At 47.0% G+C, this 25,935-nt stretch overlaps 1 protein-coding gene and 1 pseudogene across 25 annotated transcripts in view; one reads left to right on the forward strand and one right to left on the reverse strand.

Annotated features, from left to right (window-relative positions):
- Positions 1-25,935, forward strand: part of DDX4 (DEAD-box helicase 4) — a 1,188,488-nt gene that overhangs the window by 177,205 nt on the left and 985,348 nt on the right. The window lies entirely within an intron of this gene.
- Positions 20,436-20,555, reverse strand: LOC134936071 (5S ribosomal RNA; annotated as a pseudogene).

Consider the following 25,935-nt stretch of genomic DNA (forward strand, 5'->3'; position numbering starts at 1 on the left):
ACGGCCGCCCTAAAGGATCCTGCTGATAAAAAGCAGGAAGCTATCCTGAAGTCAGTTTATACACATTCTGGCACACTGCTGAGGCCAGCAATTGCTTCGGCCTGGATGTGTAGTGCAGTAGCTGCATGGACGGATTCTCTGTCTGAGGAGTTAGATACCCTGGACAGGGACACTGTTCTACTGACCCTGGCACATATCAAGGACGTGGTTCTATATATGCGGGATGCCCAGAGGGATATTTGCCTGCTGGGCTCTAGAGTTAACGCTATGTCCATTTCTGCCAGAAGGGTCCTGTGGACTCGGCAATGGACAGGGGATACCGACTCTAAAAAACACATAGAGGTTTTACCTTATAAGGGTGAGGAATTGTTTGGGGACGGTCTCTCGGACCTCGTTTCCACAGCTACGGCTGGGAAGTCAAATTTCTTTAACGGGAAAAAGACGTAGTCTATAAGGCTATCGCACAGGCTCTATCAATGTGAATAGTAATGAAGAAAGAAGATATATGTTAAGAAACCAGCCTTAAAGAGAAAATCAGAAAGGCAAAAATACCTTAACCTTATATCACTGGGCTGGAGGTGCACCTGTAAGCATACAATAGTATCTAGAGAGAAAAGAGGAAAATGACCATGAGATGGTCATCTACCAAAGAGAACTTACTTTGTGGCGCACTCTTTTATTTGATTCAAATAAGAAATGATTATGGAATTAAAACTTAACTTTTAATTAATTTATTTAGAATAAGATGGTCAAATTAAAACACAAACTACATAAATCTGTCAATGTTGACCTACAGTGATCCGAAAATTCACTGTTAAAGATATAAATCAAGTATATGTGATTAGGGTTCCTATAAATTTCATAAAGTTGTTTTAGAACAAAACCACAATTCTACTTTACCAGTGAATATATCTAGAACAAAAAGTGAAAATATGGTTTGAACAATTTAAATCGGGTAATGAAGTATTCTAAGAGATCCCTCCAAATCATTTGTTAGATCTTTTATTAATTATCCGATTAGCGGCAGTAGTTAACTCGGCTAGAGTGCTTCCCCTTAGATTTGTTAAGCAGAAATGAAAAAATGTCCTCTAAGAAGGCAAGAGTGGCAGGTATCAATCGATCACAATAAGTGATAATTACCAGCACATTTTAAAGCCTTAGAGTATTAATTAAATCACTATGAGTGATACTTGTCACCACATCCTAAATCGTTTGCATCTGTGAATGACCTTGCCTTGATCACAATCAGATTATTGCATTCCAAAGATAGCATTCCTACCAGACATGTGTAACAATTGTTCTTAGAAAGTGCATTGTCCTTATGATTTTAAATACAGTGTGACACTTTAGGCATTGATTCTAAACGTAAATAAATCCCATTCAAACACACCAAAACATCGAAACAGTTGTCTGATGGAACCCGTTAATATAGTCTGTATAGATTCTTTCCCCAGTGAGCTTAGGCTGTATGAGTAGAATGAATTCTAAGCAGAAAGCCCAATTAGATAATTCACATAGCTTGGATCTAAACATATATTTCATATATTTCAGTTCCATGAATGCATGCACATCACCATTTTATAAATTAATCAATGAAAAATATGTATGCAAATAGAAATGTACATATTGCAGTAATCAATAAACATGTATCACAAAAATATATGATTTTAACATAGGGGCAGAAGGCTGTAAAATAATCTGTGTGGATATCAAATGTGAAAAGGTAAAGGTAAAAGTGTCCTAGCAATAACGGGTCAGTTCCCCTTTCTGCTGTCGTCCCATGTGCAAGTTTGCAGTGAATGGGAACGATGAGAGTTCGGGTCACACCTAATGCTGGGACAGAAGGAAGAAGTGCGAGTTGCTTCTGCTGTCCCCAAGCCGGACTCCCCTCCTCTGTTGTGCCGCCACAGTGCAGAGGCAGCAGGAGACCTGATGTGGATGAGAGAGCCGCTCTGAATTGCAAGAAAAGGGAAGCGGGTATGTAATACCATAAATATGTGCACACTAGGTGCCGAGAGCCGCTCACGTGACCAGACGCCGGGTCGGGTTTGGGGATTCCACGTTCCCGGAAACTGTGTACGTCTGGTGTGCCGATAGATGACGTACGTTTCACACAAAGCTTGTTCACATCGGTATCTGACAGATCTCTCTGTCAGCTGTTTAAATAGCATTTCTGGGCGTGGCTTTCAATCGTACATACTTGTCAAGCTCGTTGTAGCAATCCAAGAGCCAGAAACAGATTAAATTACTGATTCATTTAGTAGCCATTGAAGAACCATTAAAGAGAATTTTTTTATCATACATTATCCGCATAAAGTATACCATGATATTAAACAATATAATAACTATTACTTAATATACCAGGATAGAAAAAAGTTTCACTAATAGCATTATTAATTAGTCCAATAAACGTGCACCCGGATAGTCAGATTAACTAGTTATTCCGAGGTTTAATCAGTTTGCATAGATACTGAATATAGATTAGATCTAAATAGTACTAGTGATTAGAATTGGATATGAATCATATTAGGGACTTAACCAAAATGTTATAATTAAAGAAAAAGATTTAAAGACAAAAAGGAGAAAAAAATCAGTTAAAAAGACTGTAAGTATGTTACAAAAAAGTCTAATTAGGTAAGAATTGAGAAAATAAGAAAATAAGAATTAAAGGCACCAGTATCCGCACTTTAACATAGTACGCATTCTATATTATGTATAGATTATGAGGGTTAAATACTCATACGACAAACTTTAAAGTGCGCTCCCCCATTACATATGTAGGGAGAAAAAATTATAATAATTAAACTCACATTGTAATAATAGTGCGGCTAATTGACAGCCGTAATTGTAGCCTAACCTTAATACAGACGTACACGTATACACCCCGTGGTAAAATAATTTGTCTATGAGAAATAGCATGGCAACCTACCAACTGTAGCTATATCCAAACAATGTCTTATAGTACATGAGAAACACCCCCAACCAAATTCATATCATTTGTATATAACTTTATATAGGAATCTGTCAGAGTCCAAACAGCTATGTTTCAATCTGTCTGAATCAATCACAAGTCTAGCGTGATTCACGTGCATGCATTCATGGAACTGAAATATATGAAATATATGTTTAGATCCAAGCTATGTGAATTATCTAATTGGGCTTTCTGCTTAGAATACATTCTACTCATACAGCCTAAGCTCACTGGGGAAAGAATCTATACAGACTATATTATCAGGTTCCATCAGACAACTGTTTCGATGTTTTGGTGTGTTTGAATGGGATTTATTTACGTTTAGAATCAATGCCTAAAGTGTCACACTGTATTTAAAATCATAAGGACAATGCACTTTCTAAGAACAATTGTTACACATGTCTGGTAGGAATGCTATCTTTGGAATGCAATAATCTGATTGTGATCAAGGCAAGGTCATTCACAGACTCAAACGATTTAGGATGTGGTGACAATTATCACTCATAGTGATTTAATTAATACTCTAAGGCTTTAAAATGTGCTGGTAATTATCACTTATTGTGATTGATACCTGCCACTCTTGCCTTCTTAGAGGACATTTTTTCATTTCTGCTTAACAAATCTAAGGGGAAGCACTCTAGCTGAGTTAACTACTGCCGCTAATCGGATAATTAATAAAAGATCTAACAAATGATTTGGAGGGATCTCTTAGAATACTTCATTACCCGATTTAATTTGTTCAAACCATATTTTCACTTTTTGTTCTAGATATATTCACTGGTAAAGTAGAATTGTGGTTTTGTTCTAAAACAACTTTATGAAATTTATAGGAACCCTAATCACATATACTTGATTTATATCTTTAACAGTGAATTTTCGGATCACTGTAGGTCAACATTGACAGATTTATGTAGTTTGTGTTTTAATTTGACCATCTTATTCTAAATAAATTAATTAAAAGTTAAGTTTTAATTCCATAATTTCTTTTCTCTGACGTCCTAGTGGATGCTGGGAACTCCGTAAGGACCATGGGGAATAGCGGCTCCGCAGGAGACTGGGCACAAAAGTAAAGCTTTAGGACTACCTGGTGTGCACTGGCTCCTCCCCCTATGACCCTCCTCCAAGCCTCAGTTAAATTTTTGTGCCCGGCCGAGAAGGGTGCACACTAGGGGCTCTCCTGAGCTTCTTAGTGAAAGTTGTTTTAGGTTTTTTATTTTCAGTGAGACCTGCTGGCAACAGGCTCACTGCATCGAGGGACTAAGGGGAGAAGAAGCGAACTCACCTGCGTGCAGAGTGGATTGGGCTTCTTAGGCTACTGGACACCATTAGCTCCAGAGGGACCGAACACAGGCCCAGCCTCGGAGCTCGGTCCCAGAGCCGCGCCGCCGGCCCCCTTACAGAGCCAGAAGCAAGAAGAGGTCCGGAAAATCGGCGGCAGAAGACATCCTGTCTTCACCAAGGTAGCGCACAGCACTGCAGCTGTGCGCCATTGCTCCTCAGCACACTTCACACTTCGGTCACTGAGGGTGCAGGGCGCTAGGGGGGGGGGCGCCCTGAGCAGCAATAAAAACACCTTGGCTGGCGAAAATACATCACATATAGCCCCCAGGGCTATATGGATGAATTTTAACCCCTGCCAGATTCCACAGAAAAACGGGAGAAAAGGCCGCCGAGAAGGGGGCGGAGCCTATCTCCTCAGCACAGTGGCGCCATTTTCTCTCACAGCTCCGTTGGAGGGAAGCTCCCTGGCTCTCCCCTGCAGTTACTACACTACAGAAAGGGGTTAAAAAAGAGAGGGGGGCACTAATTAGGCGCAGTATAACAATACAGCAGCTATAAGGGGAAAAACACTTATATAAGGTTATCCCTGTGTGTGTGTATGTGTATATATAGATATAGATATAGATATAGATATAGATATATATATATATATATATATATATATATATATATATATATATATATATAGATAGCTAGCGCTCGGGTGTGTGCTGGCATACTCTCCCTCTGTCTCCCCAAAGGGCTAGTGGGGTCCTGTCCTCAGAGCATTCCCTGTGTGTGTGCTGTGTGTCGGTACGTTGTGTCGACATGTATGAGGAGGGAAATGAGGTGGAGGCGGAGCAATTGTCTGTAACAGAGATGTCACCCCCTAGGGAGTCGACACCTGGGTGGATGAGCTTATGGAAGGAATTATGTGACCGTGTCAGCTCTTTACAAAAGATTGATGACATGAGACAGCCGGCGACTCAGCCTGTGCCTGTCCAGGTGTCTCAAAAGCCATCTGGGGCTCTAAAACGCCGTTACCGCAGATGGCAGATACAGACGCCGACACGGATACTGACTCCAGTGTCGACGATTAAGAGACGAATGTGACTTCCAGTAGGGCCACACGTTACATGATTGAGGCTATGGAAAATGTTTTTACACATTTCTGATAATACCAGTACCACTAAAAAGGGTATTATGTTGGGTGAGAAAAAACTGCCTGTAGTTTTTCCTGCATCTGAGGAATTAAATGAAGTGTGTGATGATGCGTGGGTTTCCCCCGATAAAAACTGTTAATTCCTAAAAAGTTATTGGCATCATACCCCTTCCCGCCAGAGGATAGGGCACGTTGGGAAACACCCCTTAGGGTGAATAAAGCGCTCACACGCTTGTCTAAACAGGTGGCACTACCGTCCCCGGATACGGCCGCCCTTAAGGAACCTGCTGACAGAAAGCAGTAAAATATCCTAAAATGTATATACACTCACACGGGTGTGATACTGCGACCAGCAATCGCCTCAGCCTGGATGTGCAGTGCTGGGGTGGCTTGGTCGGATTCCCTGACTGACAATATTGATACCCTAGATAGGGACAGTATATTACGAACTATAGAGCATTTAAAAGATGCATTTCTATATATGCGTGATGCACAGAGGGATATTTGCCGACTGGCATCAAGAGTAAGTGCGCTGTCCATTTCTGCCAGAAGAGGGTTATGGACAAGACAGTGGTCAGGTGATGCTGATTCCAAAAGGCATATGGAAGTATCGCCTTATAAAAGGGAGGAGTTATTTGGGGTAGGTCTAACAGACCTGGTGGCAACGGCTGGAAAATCCACATTTTTACCCCAGGTAGCTTCTCAACCTAAGAAGACGCCGTATTATCAGGCGCAGTCCTTTCGGCCCCATAAGGGCAAGCGGGCAAAAGGCGCCTCATTTCTGCCCCGTGGCAGAGGGAGAGGAAAAAGGCTGCAGCAAACAGCCAATTCCCAGGAACAAAATCCCTCTCCCGCCTCCGCAAAGTCCTCAGCATGACGCTGGGGCTTTACAAGCGGTCTCAGGCACGGTGGGGGCCCGTCTCAAGAAATTCGAGACGTCTCCCCCTCGCCGTTTCATAAAGTCTGCTTTACCGACGTCTCCCTCAGACAGGGAGACAGTATTGCAAGCCATTCACAGGCTGTATTCCCAGCAGGTGATAATCAAGGTACCCCTCCTGCAACAGGGAAAGGGGTACTATTCCACACTATTGTGGTACCGAAGCCGGACGGCTCGGTGAGACCAATTTTAAATCTAAAATCCTTGAACACTTACATACAAAGGTTCAAATTCAAGATGGAGTCACTCAGCGCAGTGATTGCAAACCTGGAAGAAGGGGACTATATGGTCTCTCTGGACATCAAAGATGCTTACCTACATGTCCCAATTTACCCTTCTCCAAGGGTACCTCAGGTTTGTGGTACAGAACTGTCACTATCCGTTTCAGACGCAGCCGTTTGGATTGTCCACTGCACCCCGGGTCTTTACCAAGGTAATGGCCGAAATGATGATACTCCTTCGAAAGAAGGGAGTTTTAGTTATCCCTTACTTGGACGATCTCCTGATAAGGGCAAGATCCAGGGAACAGTTGGAAGTCGGGGTAGCACTATCTCAGATAGTGCTGCGGCAGCACGGTTGGATTCTCAATATTCCAAAATCGCAGCTGATCCCGATGACACGCCTTCTATTCCTAGGGATGATCCTGGACACAGTCCAGAAAAAGGTGTTTTCTCCCGGAGGAGAAAGCCAGGGAGTTATCCGAACTAGTCAGAAACCTCCTAAAACCAGGCCAAGTATCAGTGCACAAGGGTCCTGGGAAAAATGGTGGCTTCCTACGAAGCAATTCCATTCGGCAGATTCCACGCAAGAACTTTCCAGTGGGACCTGCTGGACAAATGGTCCGGATCGCATCTTCAGATGCATCAGCGGATAACCCTGTCACCAAAGACAAGGGTGTCTCTCCTGTGGTGGATGCAGAGTGCTCATCTTCTAGAGGGCCGCAGATTCGGCATTCAGGACTGAGTCCTGGTGACCACGGATGCCAGCCTGCGAGGCTGGGGAGCAGTCACACAGGGAAGAAATTTCCAGGGCTTGTGGTCAAGCCTGGAGACATCACTTCACATAAATATTTTGGAGCTAAGGGCCATTTACAATGCCCTAAGCCAAGCAAGACCTCTGCTTCAAGGTCAGCCGGTGCTGATCCAGTCGGACAACATCACGGCAGTCGCCCACGTAAACAGACAGGGCGGCACAAGAAGCAGGAGGGCAATGGCAGAAGCTGCAAGGATTTTTCGCTGGGCGGAAAATCATGTGATAGCACGGTCAGCAGTGTTCATTCCGGGAGTGGACAACTGGGAAGCAGACTTCCTCAGCACGACCTCCACCCGGGAGAGTGGGGACTTCACCCAGAAGTCTTCCACATGATTGTAAACCATTGGGAAAAACCAAAGGTGGACATGATGGCGTCCCGCCTAAACAAAAAATTGGACAGGTATTGCGCCAGGTCAAGGGACCCTCAGGCAATAGCTGTGGACGCTCTGGTAACACCGTGGGTGTACCAGTCAGTGTATGTGTTCCCTCCTCTTCCTCTCATACCAAAAGTACTGAGAATTATAAGACGGAGGGGAGTAAGAACTATACTCGTGGCTCCGGATTGGCCAAGAAGGACTTGGTACCCGGAACTTCAAGAGATGCTCACGGAGGACCCGTGGCCTCTACCTCTAAGAAGGGACCTGCTCCAGCAAGGACCCTGTCTATTCCAAGACTTACCGCGGCTGCGTTTGACGGCAGGGTGGTTGAACGCCGGATCCTGAAGGAAAAAGGCATTCCGGATGAAGTCATCCCTACCCTGGTCAAGCCAGGAAGGATGTAACCGCAAAGCATTATCACCGCATTTGGCCAAAATATGTTGCGTGGTGCGAGGCCAGTAAGGCCCCGATGGAGGAATTTCAACTAGGTCGATTCCTGCATTTCCTGTAAACAGGAGTGTCTATGGGCCTAAAATTGAGGTCCATTAAGGTTCAAATTTCGGCCCTGTCAATTTTCTTCCAGAAAGAACTAGCTTCACTACCTGAAGTTCAGACGTCTGTAAAAGGGGTACTGCATATACAGCCTCCTTTTGTGCCTCCAGTGGCACCTTGGGATCTCAATGTAGTTTTGGGGTTCCTAAAGTCACATTGGTTTGAACCACTTGAATCTGTGGAGTTAAAATATCTCACATGGGAAGTGGTCATGTTGTTGGCCCTGGCCTCGGCCAGGCACGTGTCAGAATTGGCGGGCTTTATCCTGTAAAAGCCCTTATCTGATCTTCCATTCAGACAGGGCGGAATTGAGGACTCGTCCTCATTTTCTCCCTAAGGTGGTTTCAGTGTTTCATCTGAACCAACCTATTGTGGTACCTGCGGCTACTAGTGACTTGGAGGACTCCAAGTTGTTGGACGTAGTCAGGGCCTTGAAAATATATGTTTCCAGGACGGCTGGAGTCAGGAAATCTGACTCGCTGTTTATCCTGTATGCACCCAACAAGCTGGGTGCTCCTGCTTCTAAGCAGACTATTGCTCGTTGGATTTGTAGTACAATTCAGCTTGCACATTCTGTGGCAGGCCTGCCACAGCCAAAATCTGTAAAAGCCCATTCCACGAAGGTGGGCTCATCTTGGGCGGCTGCCCGAGGGGTCTCGGCGTTACAACTTTGCCGAGCAGCTACTTGGTCAGGGGCAAACACGTTTGCTAAATTCTACAAATTTGATACCCTGGCTGAGGAGGACCTGGAGTTCTCTCATTCGGTGCTGCAGAGTCATCCGCACTCTCCCGCCCGTTTGGGAGCTTTGGTATAATCCCCATGGTCCTTACGGAGTTCCCAGCATCCACTAGGACGTCAGAGAAAATAAGAATTTACTTACCGATAATTCTATTTCTCGTAGTCCGTAGTGGATGCTGGGCGCCCATCCCAAGTGCGGATTGTCTGCAATACTTGTACATAGTTATTGTTACAAAAATCGGGTTATTATTGTTGTGAGCCATCTTTTCAGAGGCTCCTCTGTTATCATGCTGTTAACTGGGTTCAGATCACAGGTTGTACGGTGTGATTGGTGTGGCTGGTATGAGTCTTACCCGGGATTCAAAATCCTTCCTTATTGTGTACGCTCGTCCGGGCACAGTATCCTAACTGAGGCTTGGAGGAGGGTCATAGGGGGAGGAGCCAGTGCACACCAGGTAGTCCTAAAGCTTTACTATTGTGCCCAGTCTCCTGCGGAGCCGCTATTCCCCATGGTCCTTACGGAGTTCCCAGCTTCCACTACGGACTACGAGAAATAGAATTATCGGTAAGTAAATTCTTATTATTTGAATCAAATAAAAGAGTGCGCCACAAAGTAAGTTCTCTTTGGTAGATGACCATCTCATGGTCATTTTCCTCTTTTCTCTCTAAAGTCAAATTTCTTGCCTTATGTCCCTCCACAACCTAAGAAAGCACCGTATTACCAAATGCAGTCCTTTCGTTCTCAGAGGAGCAAGAAGGTCAGAGGTGCGTCCTTTCTTGGCAGGGGTAGAGGAAAAAAGCTGCACTACGCAGCTAGTTCCCAGGAACAAAAGTCTTCCCCCGCTTCCATTAAGTCCACCGCATGACGCTGGGGCTCCACAGGCAGAGCCAGGAGCGGTGGGGGCGCGTCTCCGACATTTCAGCCACCAGTGGGTTCGCTCACAGGTGGATCCTTGGGCTATACAAATTGTGTCTCAGGGATACAAGCTGGAATTCGAGGTGATGCCCCCTCACAGTTTCCTGAAATCGGCCTTACCAGCTTCCCCCATGGAAAGGGAGATAGTGGTGGAAGCAATTCACAAACTTTTTCTCCAGAAAGTGGTGGTAGAGTTCCCCCCCCTTCAACGGGGAAGGGGCTACTATTCCACTATGTTTGTGGTACCGAAACCGGATGGTTCGGTCCGAACCATTTTAAATTTAAAAACCCTGAACTTTTATCTGAAGAAATTCAAGTTCAAAATGGAATCTCTCAGAGCGGTCATTGCAAGCCTGGAGGAAGGGGATTTTATGGTGTCGCTGGACATCAAGGATGCTTACTTGCGTGTCCCCATTTATCCGCCTCATCAGGAGTACCTAAGGTTTGTGGTACGAGACTGTCATTACCAATTCCAGACGTTGCCGTTCGGCCTGTCCACGGCACCGAGAGTGTTTACCAAAGTGATGGCGGAGATGATGGTGCTCCTTCGGAAGCAAGGGGTTACAATTATCCCATACTTGGACGGTCTCCTCATAAAGGCGAGGTCCAGGGAGCAGTTGCTGATCAGTGTAGCACACTCTCAGGAAGTGTTGAGTCAGCACGGCTGGATTCTGAACATTTCAAAGTCGCAGCTGATTACTGCGACGCGTCTGCTTTTCATGGGCATGATTCTGGACACAGACCAGAAGAAGGTGTTTCTCCCGGAGGAGAAGGCTCAGGAGCTCGTGACTCTAGTCAGAAACCTCCTAAAGCCAAAACAGGTGTAAGTGCATCACTGCACACGAGTCCTGGGAAAGATGGTGGCGTCTAACGAAGCCATTACCTTCGGCAGGTTCCATGCGAGGATCTTTCAGTGGGACCTGCAGGACAAGTGGTCCGGATCGCATCTTCAGATGCATCGGATGATCACCCTGTCCCCCAGGGCCAGGGTGTCTCTTCTGTGGTGGTTACAAGGTGCTCACCACCTCGAGGGCCGCAGATTCGGCATACAGGACTGGGTCCTGGTGACCACGGATGCAAGCCTCCGAGGGTGGGGGGCAGTCACTCGAGGAAGAAACTTCCAAGGGTTGTGGTCAAGTCAGGAGAATTGTCTGCACATCAATATCCTGGAACTAAGGGCCATATACAACGCCCTGAGTCAAGTGGAGCCTCTGCTTCGAAACCAACCAGTGCTGATTCAGTCAGACAACATCACCGCAGTGGCCCATGTGAACCGCCAGGGCGGCACAAGAAGCAGGGTGGCAATGGCAGAAGCCACCAGGATTCTTCGGTGGGCGGAGAATCACATACTAGCACTGTCAGCAGTGTTAATTCTGGTAGTAGACAACAGGAAAGCAGACTTCCTCAGCAGACACAACCTCCACCCGGGAGAGTGGGGACTTCGTCAGGAAGTCTTCACGAAGATTGCAAATCGATGGGAACTGCCACAGGTGGACATGATGGCGTCCCGTCTCAACAAAAAGCTAAAAAGATATTGCGCCAGGTCAAGGGACCCTCAGGCGATAGCTGTGGACGCACTAGTAACACCGTGGGTGTTCCAGTCGGTCTATGTGTTTCCTCCTCTTCCTCTCATACCAAAGGTGCTGAGAATTGTAAGAAGAGGAGTGAGAACAATACTCATTGTTCCGGATTGGCCAAGAAGAACTTGGTATCCGGAATTGCAAGAAATGATCACAGAGGACCCTTGGCCTCTGCCTCTCAGACAGGACCTGTTACAACAAGGGCCCTGTCTGTTCCAAGACTTACTGTGGCTGCGTTTGACGGCATGGCGGTTGAACACCCTAGCAGAAAAGGGCATTCCGGAAGCAGTTATTCCTACGCTGATAAAGGCTAGGAAGGACGTGACAGCAAAACCGTATCACCGTATATGGCGAAAATATGTTGCTTGGTGTGAGGCCAGGACGGCCCCTACAGAGGAATTTCCAGCTGGGTCGATTCCTGCACTTCCTACAGTCGGGGATGACTATGGGCCTGAAATTGGGGTCCATAAAGGTCCAGATTTCAGCCCTATCCATTTTCTTTCAAAAAGAACTGGCTTCACTGCCTGAGGTTCAGACGTTTGTTAAGGGAGTGCTGCATATTCAGCCCCCTTTTGTGCCACCAGTGGCACCTTGGGATCTTAACGTGGTCTTGGGGTTCCGGAAATCCCACTGGTTTGAGCTACTTAAAACGGTGGAACTAAAGTATCTCACGTGGAAAGTGGTCATGCTGTTGGCCCTAGCCTCAGCTAGGCGTGTGTCAGAACTGGCGGCTTTGTCATGTAAAAGCCCCTATCTGGACAGAGCAGAATTGCGAACTCGTCCGCAGTTTCTGCCAAAGGTGGTGTCAGCTTTTCATCTGAACCAACCTATTGTGGTGCTTGCGGCTACTCGTAATTTGGAGGATTCCAAGTTGCTTGATGTAGTCAGGGCTTTGAAGATCTATGTTGCTAGGACGGCTGGAGTCAGGAAGACTGACGAGCTGTTTATTCTGTATGCATCCAACAAGCTGGGTGCTCTTGCTTCAAAGCAAACCATTGCTCGCTGGATCTGTAACACGATTCAGCAGGCTCATTCTGCGGCTGGATTGCCGCATCCAAAAATCAGTGAAAGCCCATTCCACAAGGAAGGTGGGCTCTTCTTAGGCGGCTGCCCGAGGGGTCTCGGCATTACAGCTTTGCCGAGCTGCTACTTGGTCGGGTTCAAACACATTTGCAAAGTTCTACAAGTTTGATACCCTGGCTGAGGATGACCTGGTGTTTGCCCATTCGGTGCTGCAGAGTCATCCGCACTCTCCCGCCCGTTTGGGAGCTTTGGTATAATCCCCATGGTCCTTACGGAGTCCCCAGCATCCACTAGGACGTTAGAGAAAATAAGAATTTACTCACCGGTAATTCTATTTCTCGTAGTCCGTAGTGGATGCTGGGCGCCCGTCCCTAGTGCGGACTTTCTGCAATACGTGTATATAGTTATTGCTTAATAAAGGGTTATGTTATGTTGGCATCCATTAGTTGATGCTCTGTTTGTTCATACTGTCAACTGGGTAAGTTTATCACAAGTTATACGGTGTGATTGGTGTGGCTGGTATGAGTCTTATCCTGGATTCCAAAATCCTTTCCTTGTAATGTCAGCTCTTCCGGGCACTGTTTCTCTAACTGAAGTCTGGAGGAGGGGCATAGAGGGAGGAGCCAGTGCACACCAGATATAGTACCTAATCTTTCTTTAGAGTGCCCAGTCTCCTGCGGAGCCCGCTATTCCCCATGGTCCTTACGGAGTCCCCAGCATCCACTACGGCCTACGAGAAATAGAATTACCGGTGAGTAAATTCTTATTTTTGTTAACCTACCGGTAAAGCCTTTTCTCCTAGTACGTAGAGGATGCTGGGCGCCCGTCCCAGTGCGTACTTTACCTGCAGTTTAGTTATTAGTTACACAAGTTGTTATCTTGGTTCAGCATGTTGCGGCAATTAGTTCATGCCAGTTGGCATGTTATGTTGAATGCCATGTGTGCGGCATGGTTGAGGGTGTGAGTTGGTAGATATCTCAACACTAGTTAAGTAATTCCTTTCCTCGAAATGTCCGTCTCTCTGGGCACAGTTCCTATAACTGAGGTCTGGAGGAGGGGCATAGAGGGAGGAACCGGTTCACACCCAATGAAAAGTCTTTATAGTGCCCATGTCTCCTGCGTATCCAGTCTATACCCCATGGTCATGAAGTGAACCCCAGCATCCTCTATGGACTAGGAGAAAAGGATTTACTGGTAGGTATCAAAATCCTGTTTTCTGCTGTTGAGTACACTGGGCACCACAAGTATGGACAATGGGGTGTAGAGTAGGATCTTGATCCGAGGGCACCAACAGGCTCAAAAGCTTTGACAGTTCCCAAGATGCATAGCGCTGCCGCCTCTATAATCCCGCCTCCCTGCACAGGAGCTCAGTTTTGTAGTTGGTGCTGCAGATAGCAGGCACTTAAAGAGCTTTTTAGAAGAAAAGTGAAGACTTCAAGGGCTGCAGCAGTGTGTAGATGTCAGGAGACATTCACTGCTGTAGCTCCATCTCTCCCTAGCGGCACTGTACACTCTCGCGCCCTGGTTGCTGGGTAACTACAGCGGGAGGCTCCGGTTTTCTTGGCTGTGGCTTTCCGGGATCGCGTGGCCGCGCTTCGGGAGGGGTCCCGCTCGCGGGACCCGTGTTGTATCGCAGTCCGGCGCGGTCGGTGGGCCGCGTGTGCTGGCGGTGGACACTGTGGCATACAGGCGACCCCACTAGACCACCAGGTCATGGGTACAGGTCAGGTTTTCTCTCTAAACCTATTTATATTGGCCCGCAGTACCAGGTGGTTATGCCAGCAGAGGGGATAAGGCTTAGACCTGGAGCCCCTCCCCCAGCCCCAGGGTGCCATTTACAGTAAATGTTCCCACCCTGGAGCTGCATCTGTCTCTACCCCACTCCCAGTCAGTGTTTAAGCCCCATTTCTCTCAGCTACACTGTTCCTGGGACTGCTTGGGCAAATCCTCCTTTAGAGAGAACCAACACAAGAAGGTTGGAAAGTAGACTCTTGTGTGGGAGCACTCTGTTCAGAGGAATGGGTATATTTTTATTAATCAATTCTGTTAAGAAATAATTTTTTCTCTATCGTCCTAGTGGATGCTGGGGTTCCTGAAAGGACCATGGGGAATAGCGGCTCCGCAGGAGACGGCACAAAAGTAAAGCTTTCCGATCAGGTGGTGTGCACTGGCTCCTCCCCCTATGACCCTCCTCCAAGCCAGTTAGATTTTTGTGCCCGGCCGAGAAGGGTGCAATCTAGGTGGCTCTCCTAAAGAGCTGCTTAGAAAAGTTTAGCTTAGGTTTTTTATTTTACAGTGAGTCCTGCTGGCAACAGGATCACTGCAACGAGGGACTTAGGGGAGAAGAAGTGAACTCACCTGCGTGCAGGATGGATTGGCTTCTTGGCTACTGGACATCAGCTCCAGAGGGACGATCACAGGTACAGCCTGGATGGTCACCGGAGCCTTGCCGCCGGCCCCCTTGCAGATGCTGAAGTAAGAAGAGGTCCAGAATCGGCGGCAGAAGACTCCTCAGTCTTCTAAAGGTAGCGCACAGCACTGCAGCTGTGCGCCATTTTCCTCTCAGCACACTTCACACGGCAGTCACTGAGGGTGCAGGGCGCTGGGAGGGGGGCGCCCTGGGAGGCAAATGAATACCTATTTTGGCTAAAAATACCTCACATATAGCCTCCGGAGGCTATATGGAGATATTTAACCCCTGCCAGAATCCGTTGAAGAGCGGGAGACGAGGCCGCCGAAAAAGGGGCGGGGCCTATCTCCTCAGCACACAGCGCCATTTTCCCTCACAGAAAGGCTGGAGGGAAGGCTCCCAGGCTCTCCCCTGCACTGCACTACAGAAACAGGGTTAAAACAGAGAGGGGGGGCACTAAATTGGCGTTAGAAATATATAAAAAAGATGCTATAAGGGAAAACACTTATATAAGGTTGTCCCTATATAATTATAGCGTTTTTGGTGTGTGCTGGTAAACTCTCCCTCTGTCTCTCCAAAGGGCTAGTGGGTCCTGTCCTCTATCAGAGCATTCCCTGTGTGTGTGCTGTGTGTCGGTACGTGTGTGTCGACATGTATGAGGACGATGTTGGTGAGGAGGCGGAGCAATTGCCTGTAATGGTGATGTCACTCTCTAGGGAGTCGACACCGGAATGGATGGCTTATTTAGGAAATTACGTGATAATGTCAACACGCTGCAAGGTCGGTTGACGACATGAGACGGCCGACAAACAATTAGTACCGGTCCAGACGTCTCAAAAACACCGTCAGGGGTTTTAAAACGCCCGTTTACTTTAGTCGGTCGACACAGACACAGACAGGGACACTGAATCCAGTGTCGACGGTGAATAAACAAACGTATTCCTTATTAGGGCCACACGTTAAAGGCAATGAAGGAGGTGTTACATATTTCTGATCCTACAAGTACCACAAAAGAGGGTATTATGTGGGATGTGAAAAAACTACCGTAGTTTTTCCTGAATCAGATAAATTAAATAAAGTGTGTGATGATGCGTGGGTTCCCCCCGATAGAAAATTATGGGCGGTATACCCTTTCCCGCCAGAAGTTAGGGCGCGTTGGGAAACACCCCTTAGGGTGGATAAGGCGCTCACACGCTTATCAAAACAAGTGGCGGTACCGTCTATAGATAGGGCCGTCCTCAAGGACCAGCTGACAGGAGGCTGGAAAATATCATAAAAAGTATATACACACATACTGGTGTTATACTGCGACCAGCGATCGCCTCAGCCTGGATGTGCAGAGCTGGGGTGGCTTGGTCGGATTCCCTGACTAAAAATATTGATACCCTTGACAGGGACAGTATTTTATTGACTATAGAGCATTTAAAGGAGGCATTTCTATATATGCGAGATGCACAGAGGGATATTTGCACTCTGGCATCAAGAGTAAATGCGATGTCCATATCTGCCAGAAGATGTTATGGACACGACAGTGGTCAGGTGATGCAGATTCCAAACGGCACAAAGGTGTATTGCCGTATAAAGGAAGAGGAGTTATTTGGGGTCGGTCCATCGGACCTGGTGGCCACGGCAACTGCTGGAAAATCCGCCGTTTTTACCCTAAGTCACATCTCTGCAGAAAAAGACAGTCTTTTCAGCCTCAGTCCTTTCGTCCCTATAAGATCATATCTGCCCAGGGATAGAGGAAAGGGAAGAAGACTGCAGCAGGCAGCCCATTCCCAGGAACAGAAGCGTTCCACAGCTTCTGACAAGTTCTCAGCATGGCGCTGAGACCGTACAGGACCCCTGGATCCTACAAGTAGTATCCCAGGGGTACAGATTGGAATGTCGAGACGTTTCCCCTTCGCAGGCTCCTGAAGTCTGCTTTACCAAGGTCTCCCTCCGACAAGGAGGCAGTATGGGAAAAAAATTCACAAGCTGTATTCCCAGCAGGTGATAATTAAATTACCCCTCCTACTACAAGAAAAGGGGTATTATTCCACACTATATTGTGGTACTGAAGCCAGAAGGCTAGGTGAGACTTATTCTAAAAAATTTTTTGAACACTTACAATGGTTCAAATCAAGATGGAGTCACTCAGAGCAGTGATAACGAACCAGGAAGAAGGGGACTATATAGTGTCCCGGGACATCAGGGATGCTTACCTCTATGTCCCAAATTTGCCCTTCTCACTAAGGGTACCTCAGGTTCGTGGTGCAGAACTGTCACTATCAATTTCAGACGCTGCCGTTTGGATTGTCCACGGCACCCCGGGTCTTTACCAAGGTAATGGCCGAAATGATGATTCTTCTTCGAAGAAAAGGCGTCTTAATTATCCCTTACTTGGACGATCTCCTGATAAGGGCATAGTCCAGGGAACAGTTGGAGGTCGGAGTAGCACTATCTCGGATACTGCTACAACAGCACGGGTGGATTCTAAATATTCCAAAATCGCAGCTGATCCCGACGACACGTCTGCTGTGCCTAGGGATGATTCTGGACACAGTCCAGAAAAAGGTGTTTCTCCCGGAAGAGAAAGCCAGGGAGTTATCCGAGCTAGTCAGGAACCTCCTAAAAACAGTGCATCATTGCACAAGGGTCCTGGTAAAAATGGTGGCTTCCTACGAAGCAATTCCATTCGGCAGATTTCACGCAAGAACTTTTCAGTGGGATCTGCTGGACAAATGGTCCGGATCGCATCTTCAGATGCATCAGCGGATAACCCTATATCCAAGGACAAGGGCGTCTCTCCTGTGGTGGTTATAGAGTGCTCATCTTCTAGAGGGCCGCAGATTCGGCATTCAGGATTGGATGCTCGTGACCACGGAGCCCAGCCCGAGAGGCTGGGGAGCAGTCACACAAGGAAAAAATTTCCAGGGAGTGTGATCAAGTCTGGAGACTTTTCTCCACATAAATATACTGGAGCTAAGGGTAAATTTATAATGCTCTAAGCTTAGCAAGACCTCTGCTTCAAGGTCAGCCGGTATTGATCCAGTGGGAAAAACATCACGGCAGTCGCCCACGTAAACAGACAGGGCGACACAAGAAGCAGGAGGGCAATGGCAAAAACTGCAAGGACTTTTCGCTGGGCGGAAAATCATGTGATAGCACTGTCAGCAGTGTTTCATCCCGGGAATGGAAACTGGGAAGCAGACTTCCTCAGCAGGCACGACCTCCACCCGGGAGAGTGGAAACTTCATCGGGAAGTTTTTTCCACATGATTGTAAACCGTTGGGGAATACCAAAGGTGGACATGATGGCGTCCCGTCTGAACAAAAAACGGGACAGGTATTGCGCCAGGTCAAGAGACCCTCAGGCAATAGCTGTGGACGTTCTGGTAACACCGTGGGTGTACCAGTCGGTGTATGTGTTCCCTCCTCTGCTTCTCATACCTAAGGTGCTGAGAATTATAAGACGTAGAGGAGTAAGAACTATACTCATGGCTCCGGATTGGCCAAGAAGGACTTGGTACCCGGAACTTCAAGAGATGCTTACAGAGGTCTTATGGCCTCTGCCGCTAAGAAGGGACTTGCTTCAGCAAGTACCATGTCTGTTCCAAGACTTACCGCAGCTGCGTTTGTCGGCATGGCGGTGGAAAGCCGGATCCTAAGGGAAAAAGGCATTCCGGAAGAGGTCATTCCTACCCTGGTCAAAGCCAGAAAGGAGGTGACCGCACAACATTATCACCACATGTGGCGAAAATATGTTGCGTGGTGTGAGGCCAGGAAGGCCCCACAAAGAAATTTCAACTCGGTCGTTTCCTGCATTTCCTGCAAACAGGAGTGTCTATGGGCCTCAAATTGGGGTCCATTAAGGTTCAAATTTCGGCCCTGTCGATTTTCTTCCAGAAAGAATTGGCTTCAGTTCCTGAAGTCCAGAAGTTTGTCAAGGGAGTATTGCATATACAACCCCCTTTTGTGCCTCCAGTGGCACTGTGGGATCTCAACGTAGTTCTGGGATTCCTCAAATCACATTGGTTTAAAACCAGTCAAATCTGTGGATTTGAAGCATCTCACATGAAAAGTGACCATGCTCTTGGCCCTGGCCTGGGCCAGGCGAGTGTCAAATTGGTGGTTTTTTCTCAAAAAAGCCCATATCTGTTTGTCCATTCGGACAGGGCAGAGCTGCGGACTCGTCCCCAGTTCTCTCCCTAAGGTGGTGTCAGTGTTTCACCTGAACCAGTTTATTGTGGTGCCTTGCACCTACTAGGGACTTGGAGGACTCCAAGTTGCTAGATGTTGTCAGGGCCCTGAAAATATGTTCCAGGACGGCTGGAGTCAGGAAAACTGACTTGCTGTTATCCTGTATGCACCCAACAAACTGGGTGCTCTTGCTTCTAAGCAGACTATTGCTAGTTGGATGTGTAATACAATTCAGCTTGCACATTCTGTGGCAGGCCTGCCACAGCCAAAATATGTAAATGCCCATTCCACAAGGAAGGTGGGCTCATCTTGGGCGGCTGCCCGAGGGGTCTCGGCTTTACAACTTTGCCGAGCAGCTACTTGGTCAGGGGCAAACACGTTTGCTAAATTCTACAAATTTGATACCCTGGCTAAGGAGGACCTGGAGTTCTCTCATTCGGTGCTGCAGAGTCATCCGCACTCTCCCGCCCGTTTGGGAGCTTTGGTATAATCCCCATGGTCCTTTCAGGAACCCCAGCATCCACTAGGACGATAGAGAAAATAAGAATTTACTTACCGATAATTCTATTTCTCGGAGTCCGTAGTGGATGCTGGGCGCCCATCCCAAGTGCGGATTATCTGCAATACTTGTACATAGTTACAAAATTCGGGTTATTATTGTTGTGAGCCATCTTTTCAGAGGCTCCGCTGTTATCATACTGTTAACTGGGTTTAGATCACAAGTTGTACGGTGTGATTGGTGTGGCTGGTATGAGTCTTACCCGGGATTCAAAATTCCTCCCTTATTGTGTACGCTCGTCCGGGCACAGTACCTAACTGGCTTGGAGGAGGGTCATAGGGGGAGGAGCCAGTGCACACCACCTGATCGGAAAGCTTTACTTTTGTGCCCTGTCTCCTGCGGAGCCGCTATTCCCCATGGTCCTTTCAGGAACCCCAGCATCCACTACGGACTCCGAGAAATAGAATTATCGGTAAGTAAATTCTTATTATTTGTTCAAAAAAAGGAAGATAATTAAGGAGAAAAATATACGTGATAGCTACGCGAAAATATAACACTTATATAGAGAATAATTCATATGGTTTTAAATACCACAATGACAAAAAACGGAATCCAAATCTTAAGACTAGTGGATTTGCTGTAATCACAATGACTTTTTTGTATAATATATGACCATCATTTGTTCTACAGCAATCCTATTCAGGATTTTTTCAGCGTAGATAATTAAATCATAGGTCATACAGAACCGAGTGCCAGTTGGTATTAATGGAGATCCTTCTAGATCGAGCAGAAGAATTTTTTGCAGTACCAGGGTGTTCCAAGGTGGTCTCCCATCCAAGTACTGACCCGGCCCTCCACTGCTTGGCTTCCAAGATCAGACGAGATCGGGCATCTCCAGTGGGGTATGTCCGCAATAGTTTTATCTGCCCGTTCAATAGATCTCAATACCTGTATCGGCCTAACAAAATTTCAATTAATCTGAGTCAATCGTGTATACAAATCTCTGTTTTGAACAAAAGCCCAAAATTAGAGAGTGAGATTACAGCAGAAATCCAAGCAAAAATCCAATAGGGGATAGTGGAACAATTAACATGTGCAAGGATTATATGCAAAGATGTCCACTATTACAATTAGAAATGACAATTATGATGTGCAAGGGGATATCTGGTCCACCTGCATACCCAGGATAGAGTGGTGATATTTAATGAGGCAATACTATCAATTATATAGTGTATGTAGCCCCTTACTTTATATCACCGACCGATGAATCTCACTATGTATGCCTCTGAGACGTGAGAAAAAATTGATTGAGAAAAATTCTTACAATGTGATCAAAAGAGGCTATAGTGAGAAGTGAAAAGACAGATAAACAACTGAGAGTTTCAGTGGTTATGCCGGACAGTGGTGTGCATGCTAGCAATTGATTAACAATATGCTACAGAGTTGCTTAAACAAGATAGAGTGGTGATTTTCACTGAGGCAATTTCACCAATAAGCTAACAGTATTATTCATTAGCCATAGCAGGCAAAAACAATTAAGTAGCAATATACTGCAAGATTGATATTAACCCGTAGCATTGAAGTTCTTAGCACAGTAATATGCTATTTGGTTTTTTATATTTATATAATACCACCAAGTAACTCCCACCACATGTCCAGTTGTTCCCAAACACCTATTGGATACCTTACAGCTCCAGCACCTCTTGGAGCAGCCAAAGTGCAAACAAGATATCAGTGCATCGCCTGTAGAGTAAATAATTGTCTTAATGAGGCAATGTTGCATGTATATGAAATACACTATATGTGGTAATATGGTGCCGCTTTCAATCCTGCTCTCCCGATGCAGCGTGTATTCGCGGTGTGTTTCTCCTTGTCTCGACGGCTAAGCGTCGTTGCCTGGGTAACTGTCCCTGGTTTCCGGTTTCGGCGATCACGTGTGCGCACCACGTGATCACGATGTGACGTACGTTTTCGCAGTAAAGCTTGATAAAGCTTGAGAGCAGCGGCCCCACGCGGCCCACAGCTGACCATCTCCCCACACCTTCCACAAAGAAGTCAGCACTGAGTCTCACCTCCAGCGCAAACTTCAGGATCAGGTACCAGCGGCGATCAGCCGCAGACAGCTTCTGCAGCAGGATTGAAAGCGGCACCATATTACCACATATAGTGTATTTCATATACATGCAACATTGCCTCATTAAGACAATTATTTACTCTACAGGCGATGCACTGATATCTTGTTTGCACTTTGGCTGCTCCAAGAGGTGCTGGAGCTGTAAGGTATCCAATAGGTGTTTGGGAACAACTGGACATGTGGTGGGAGTTACTTGGTGGTATTATATAAATATAAAAAACCAAATAGCATTTCTCTATCGTCCTAGTGGATGCTGGGGTTCCTGAAAGGACCATGGGGAATAGCGGCTCCGCAGGAGACAGGGCACAAAAAGTAAAGCTTTAGGATCAGGTGGTGTGCACTGGCTCCTCCCCCCATGACCCTCCTCCAAGCCTCAGTTAGATTTTTGTGCCCGGCCGAGAAGGGTGCAATCTAGGTGGCTCTCCTAAAGAGCTGCTTAGAAAAGTTTAGCTTAGGTTTTTTATTTTACAGCGAGTCCTGCTGGCAACAGGATCACTGCAACGAGGGACTTAGGGGAGAAGAAGTGAACTCACCTGCGTGCAGGATGGATTGGCTTCTTTGGCTACTGGACATTAGCTCCAGAGGGACGATCACAGGTACAGCCTGGATGGTCACCGGAGCCTCGCCGCCGGCCCCCTTGCAGATGCTGAAAAGAGAAGAAGGTCCAGAATCGGCGGCAGATGACTCCTCAGTCTTCTTAAGGTAGCGCACAGCACTGCAGCTGTGCGCCATTGCTCTCAGCACACTTCACACGGCAGTCACTGAGGGTGCAGGGCGCTGGGAGGGGGGCGCCCTGGGAGGCAATGTAAACCTATTTTTTGGCAAAAAATACCTCACATATAGCCTCCGGGGGCTATATGGAGATATTTAACCCCTGCCAGAATCCGTTGAAGAGCGGGAGACGAGCCCGCCGAAAAAGGGGCGGGGCCTATCTCCTCAGCACACAGCGCCATTTTCCCTCACAGAAAGGCTGGAGGGAAGGCTCCCAGGCTCTCCCCTGCACTGCACTACAGAAACAGGGTTAAAACCGAGAGGGGGGGCACTAATTTGGCGTTAGAAATATATAAAAAGATGCTATAAGGGAAAACACTTATATAAGGTTGTCCCTATATAATTATAGCGTTTTTTGGTGTGTGCTGGCAAACTCTCCCTCTGTCTCTCCAAAGGGCTAGTGGGTCCTGTCCTCTATCAGAGCATTCCCTGTGTGTGTGCTGTGTGTCGGTACGTGTGTGTCGACATGTATGAGGACGATGTTGGTGAGGAGGCGGAGCAATTGCCTGTAATGGTGATGTCACTCTCTAGGGAGTCGACACCGGAATGGATGGCTTATTTAGGGAATTACGTGATAATGTCAACACGCTGCAAGGTCGGTTGACGACATGAGACGGCCGACAAACAATTAGTACCGGTCCAGACGTCTCAAAAACACCGTCAGGGGTTTTAAAACGCCTGTTTACCTTAGTCGGTCGACACAGACACAGACACGGACACTGAATCCAGTGTCGACGGTGAATAAACAAACGTATTCCTTATTAGGGCCACATGTTAAGGGCAATGAAGGAGGTGTTACATATTTCTGATCCTACAAGTACCACAAAAGAGGGTATTATGTGGGATGTGAAAAAACTACCTGTAGTTTTTCCTGAATCAGATAAATTAAATGAAGTGTGTGATGATGCGTGGGTTCCCCCCGATAGAAAATTATTGGAGGTATACCCTTTCCCGCCAGAAGTTAGGGCGCGTTGGGAAACACCCCTTAGGGTGGATAAGGCGCTCACACGCTTATCAAAACAAGTGGCGGTACCGTCTATAGATAGGGCCGTCCTCAAGGAGCCAGCTGACAGGAGGCTGGAAAATATCATATAAAAGTATATACACACATACTGGTGTTATACTGCGACCAGCGATCGCCTCAGCCTGGATGTGCAGAGCTGGGGTGGCTTGGTCGGATTCCCTGACTAAAAATATTGATACCCTTGACAGGGACAGTATTTTATTGACTATAGAGCATTTAAAGGATGCATTTCTATATATGCGAGATGCACAGAGGGATATTTGCACTCTGGCATCAAGAGTAAGTGCGATGTCCATATCTGCCAGAAGATGTTTATGGATACGACAGTGGTCAGGTGATGCAGATTCCAAACGGCACAAAGGTGTATTGCCGTATAAAGGAAGAGGAGTTATTTGGGGTCGGTCCATCGGACCTGGTGGCCACGGCAACTGCTGGAAAATCCACCGTTTTTACCCTAAGTCACATCTCTGCAGAAAAAGACACCGTCTTTTCAGCCTCAGTCCTTTCGTCCCTATAAGAGTCATATTTGCCCAGGGATAGAGGAAAGGGAAGAAGACTGCAGCAGGCAGCCAATTCCCAGGAACAGAAGCCTTCCACCGCTTCTGCCAAGCTCTCAGCATGACGCTGGGACCGTACAGGACCCCTGGATCCTACAAGTAGTATCCCAGGGGTACAGATTGGAATGTCGAAACGTTTCCCCCTCGCAGGCTCCTGAAGTCTGCTTTACCAAGGTATCCCTCCGACAAGGAGGCAGTATGGGAAAAAATTCACAAGCTGTATTCCCAGCAGGTGATAATCAAATTACCCCTCCTACAACAAGGAAAGGGGTATTATTCCACACTATATTGTGGTACTGATGCCAGAAGGCTAGGTGAGACCTATTCTAAATCTAAAAAAATTTGAACACTTACAAAGGTTCAAATCAAGATGGAGTCACTCAGAGCAGTGATAACGAACCAGGAAGAAGGGGACTATATAGTGTCCCGGGACATCAGGGATGCTTACCTCCATGTCCCAAATTTGCCCTTCTCACTAAGGGTACCTCAGGTTCGTGGTATAGAACTGTCACTGTCAGTTTCAGACGCTGCCGTTTGGATTGTCCACGGCACCCTGGGTCTTTACCAAGGTAATGGCCGAAATGATGATTCTTCTTCGAAGAAAAGGCGTCTTAATTACCCCTTACTTGGACGATCTCCTGATAAGGGCAAAGTCCAGGGAACAGTTGGAGGTCGGAGTAGCACTATCTCGGATACTGCTACAACAGCACGGATGGATTCTAAATATTCCAAAATCGCAGCTGATCCTGACGACACGTCTGCTGTGCCTAGGGATGATTCTGGACACAGTCCAGAAAAAGGTGTTTCTCCCGGAAGAGAAAGCCAGGGAGTTATCCGAGCTAGTCAAGAACCTCCTAAAACCAGGGAAAGTGTCAGTGCATCATTGCACAAGGGTCCTGGTAAAAATGGTGGCTTCCTACGAAGCAATTCCATTCGGCAGATTTCACGCAAGAACTTTTCAGTGGGATCTGCTGGACAAATGGTCCGGATCGCATCTTCAGATGCATCAGCGGATAACCCTATATCCAAGGACAAGGGTGTCTCTCCTGTGGTGGTCACAGAGTGCTCATCTTCTAGAGGGCCGCAGATTCGGCATTCAGGATTGGATGCTGGTGACCACGGAGGCCAGCCCGAGAGGCTGGGGAGCAGTCACACAAGGAAAAAATTTCCAGGGAGTGTGATCAAGTCTGGAGACTTTTCTCCACATAAATATACTGGAGCTAAGGGTAAATTTATAATGCTCTAAGCTTAGCAAGACCTCTGCTTCAAGGTCAGCCGGTATTGATCCAGTGGGAAAAACATCACGGCAGTCGCCCACGTAAACAGACAGGGCGGCACAAGAAGCAGGAGGGCAATGGCAAAAACTGCAAGGACTTTTCGCTGGGCGGAAAATCATGTGATAGCACTGTCAGCAGTGTTTCATTCCGGGAGTGGAAACTGGGAAGCAGACTTCCTCAGCAGGCACGACCTCCACCCGGGAGAGTGGAAACTTCATCGGGAAGTTTTTCCACATGATTGTGAACCGTTGGGAAATACCAAAGGTGGACATGATGGCGTCCCGTCTGAACAAAAAACGGGACAGGTATTGCGCCAGGTCAAGAGACCCTCAGGCAATAGCTGTGGACGTTCTGGTAACACCGTGGGTGTACCAGTCGGTGTATGTGTTCCCTCCTCTGCTTCTCATACCTAAGGTACTGAGAATTATAAGACGTAGAGGAGTAAGAACTATACTCATGGCTCCGGATTGGCCAAGAAGGACTTGGTACCCGGAACTTCAAGAGATGCTCACAGAGGACTTATGGCCTCTGCC

This window comes from Pseudophryne corroboree, chromosome 1 (genome assembly GCF_028390025.1).
Source record: "Pseudophryne corroboree isolate aPseCor3 chromosome 1, aPseCor3.hap2, whole genome shotgun sequence".
Lineage (NCBI taxonomy): Eukaryota > Metazoa > Chordata > Amphibia > Anura > Myobatrachidae > Pseudophryne > Pseudophryne corroboree.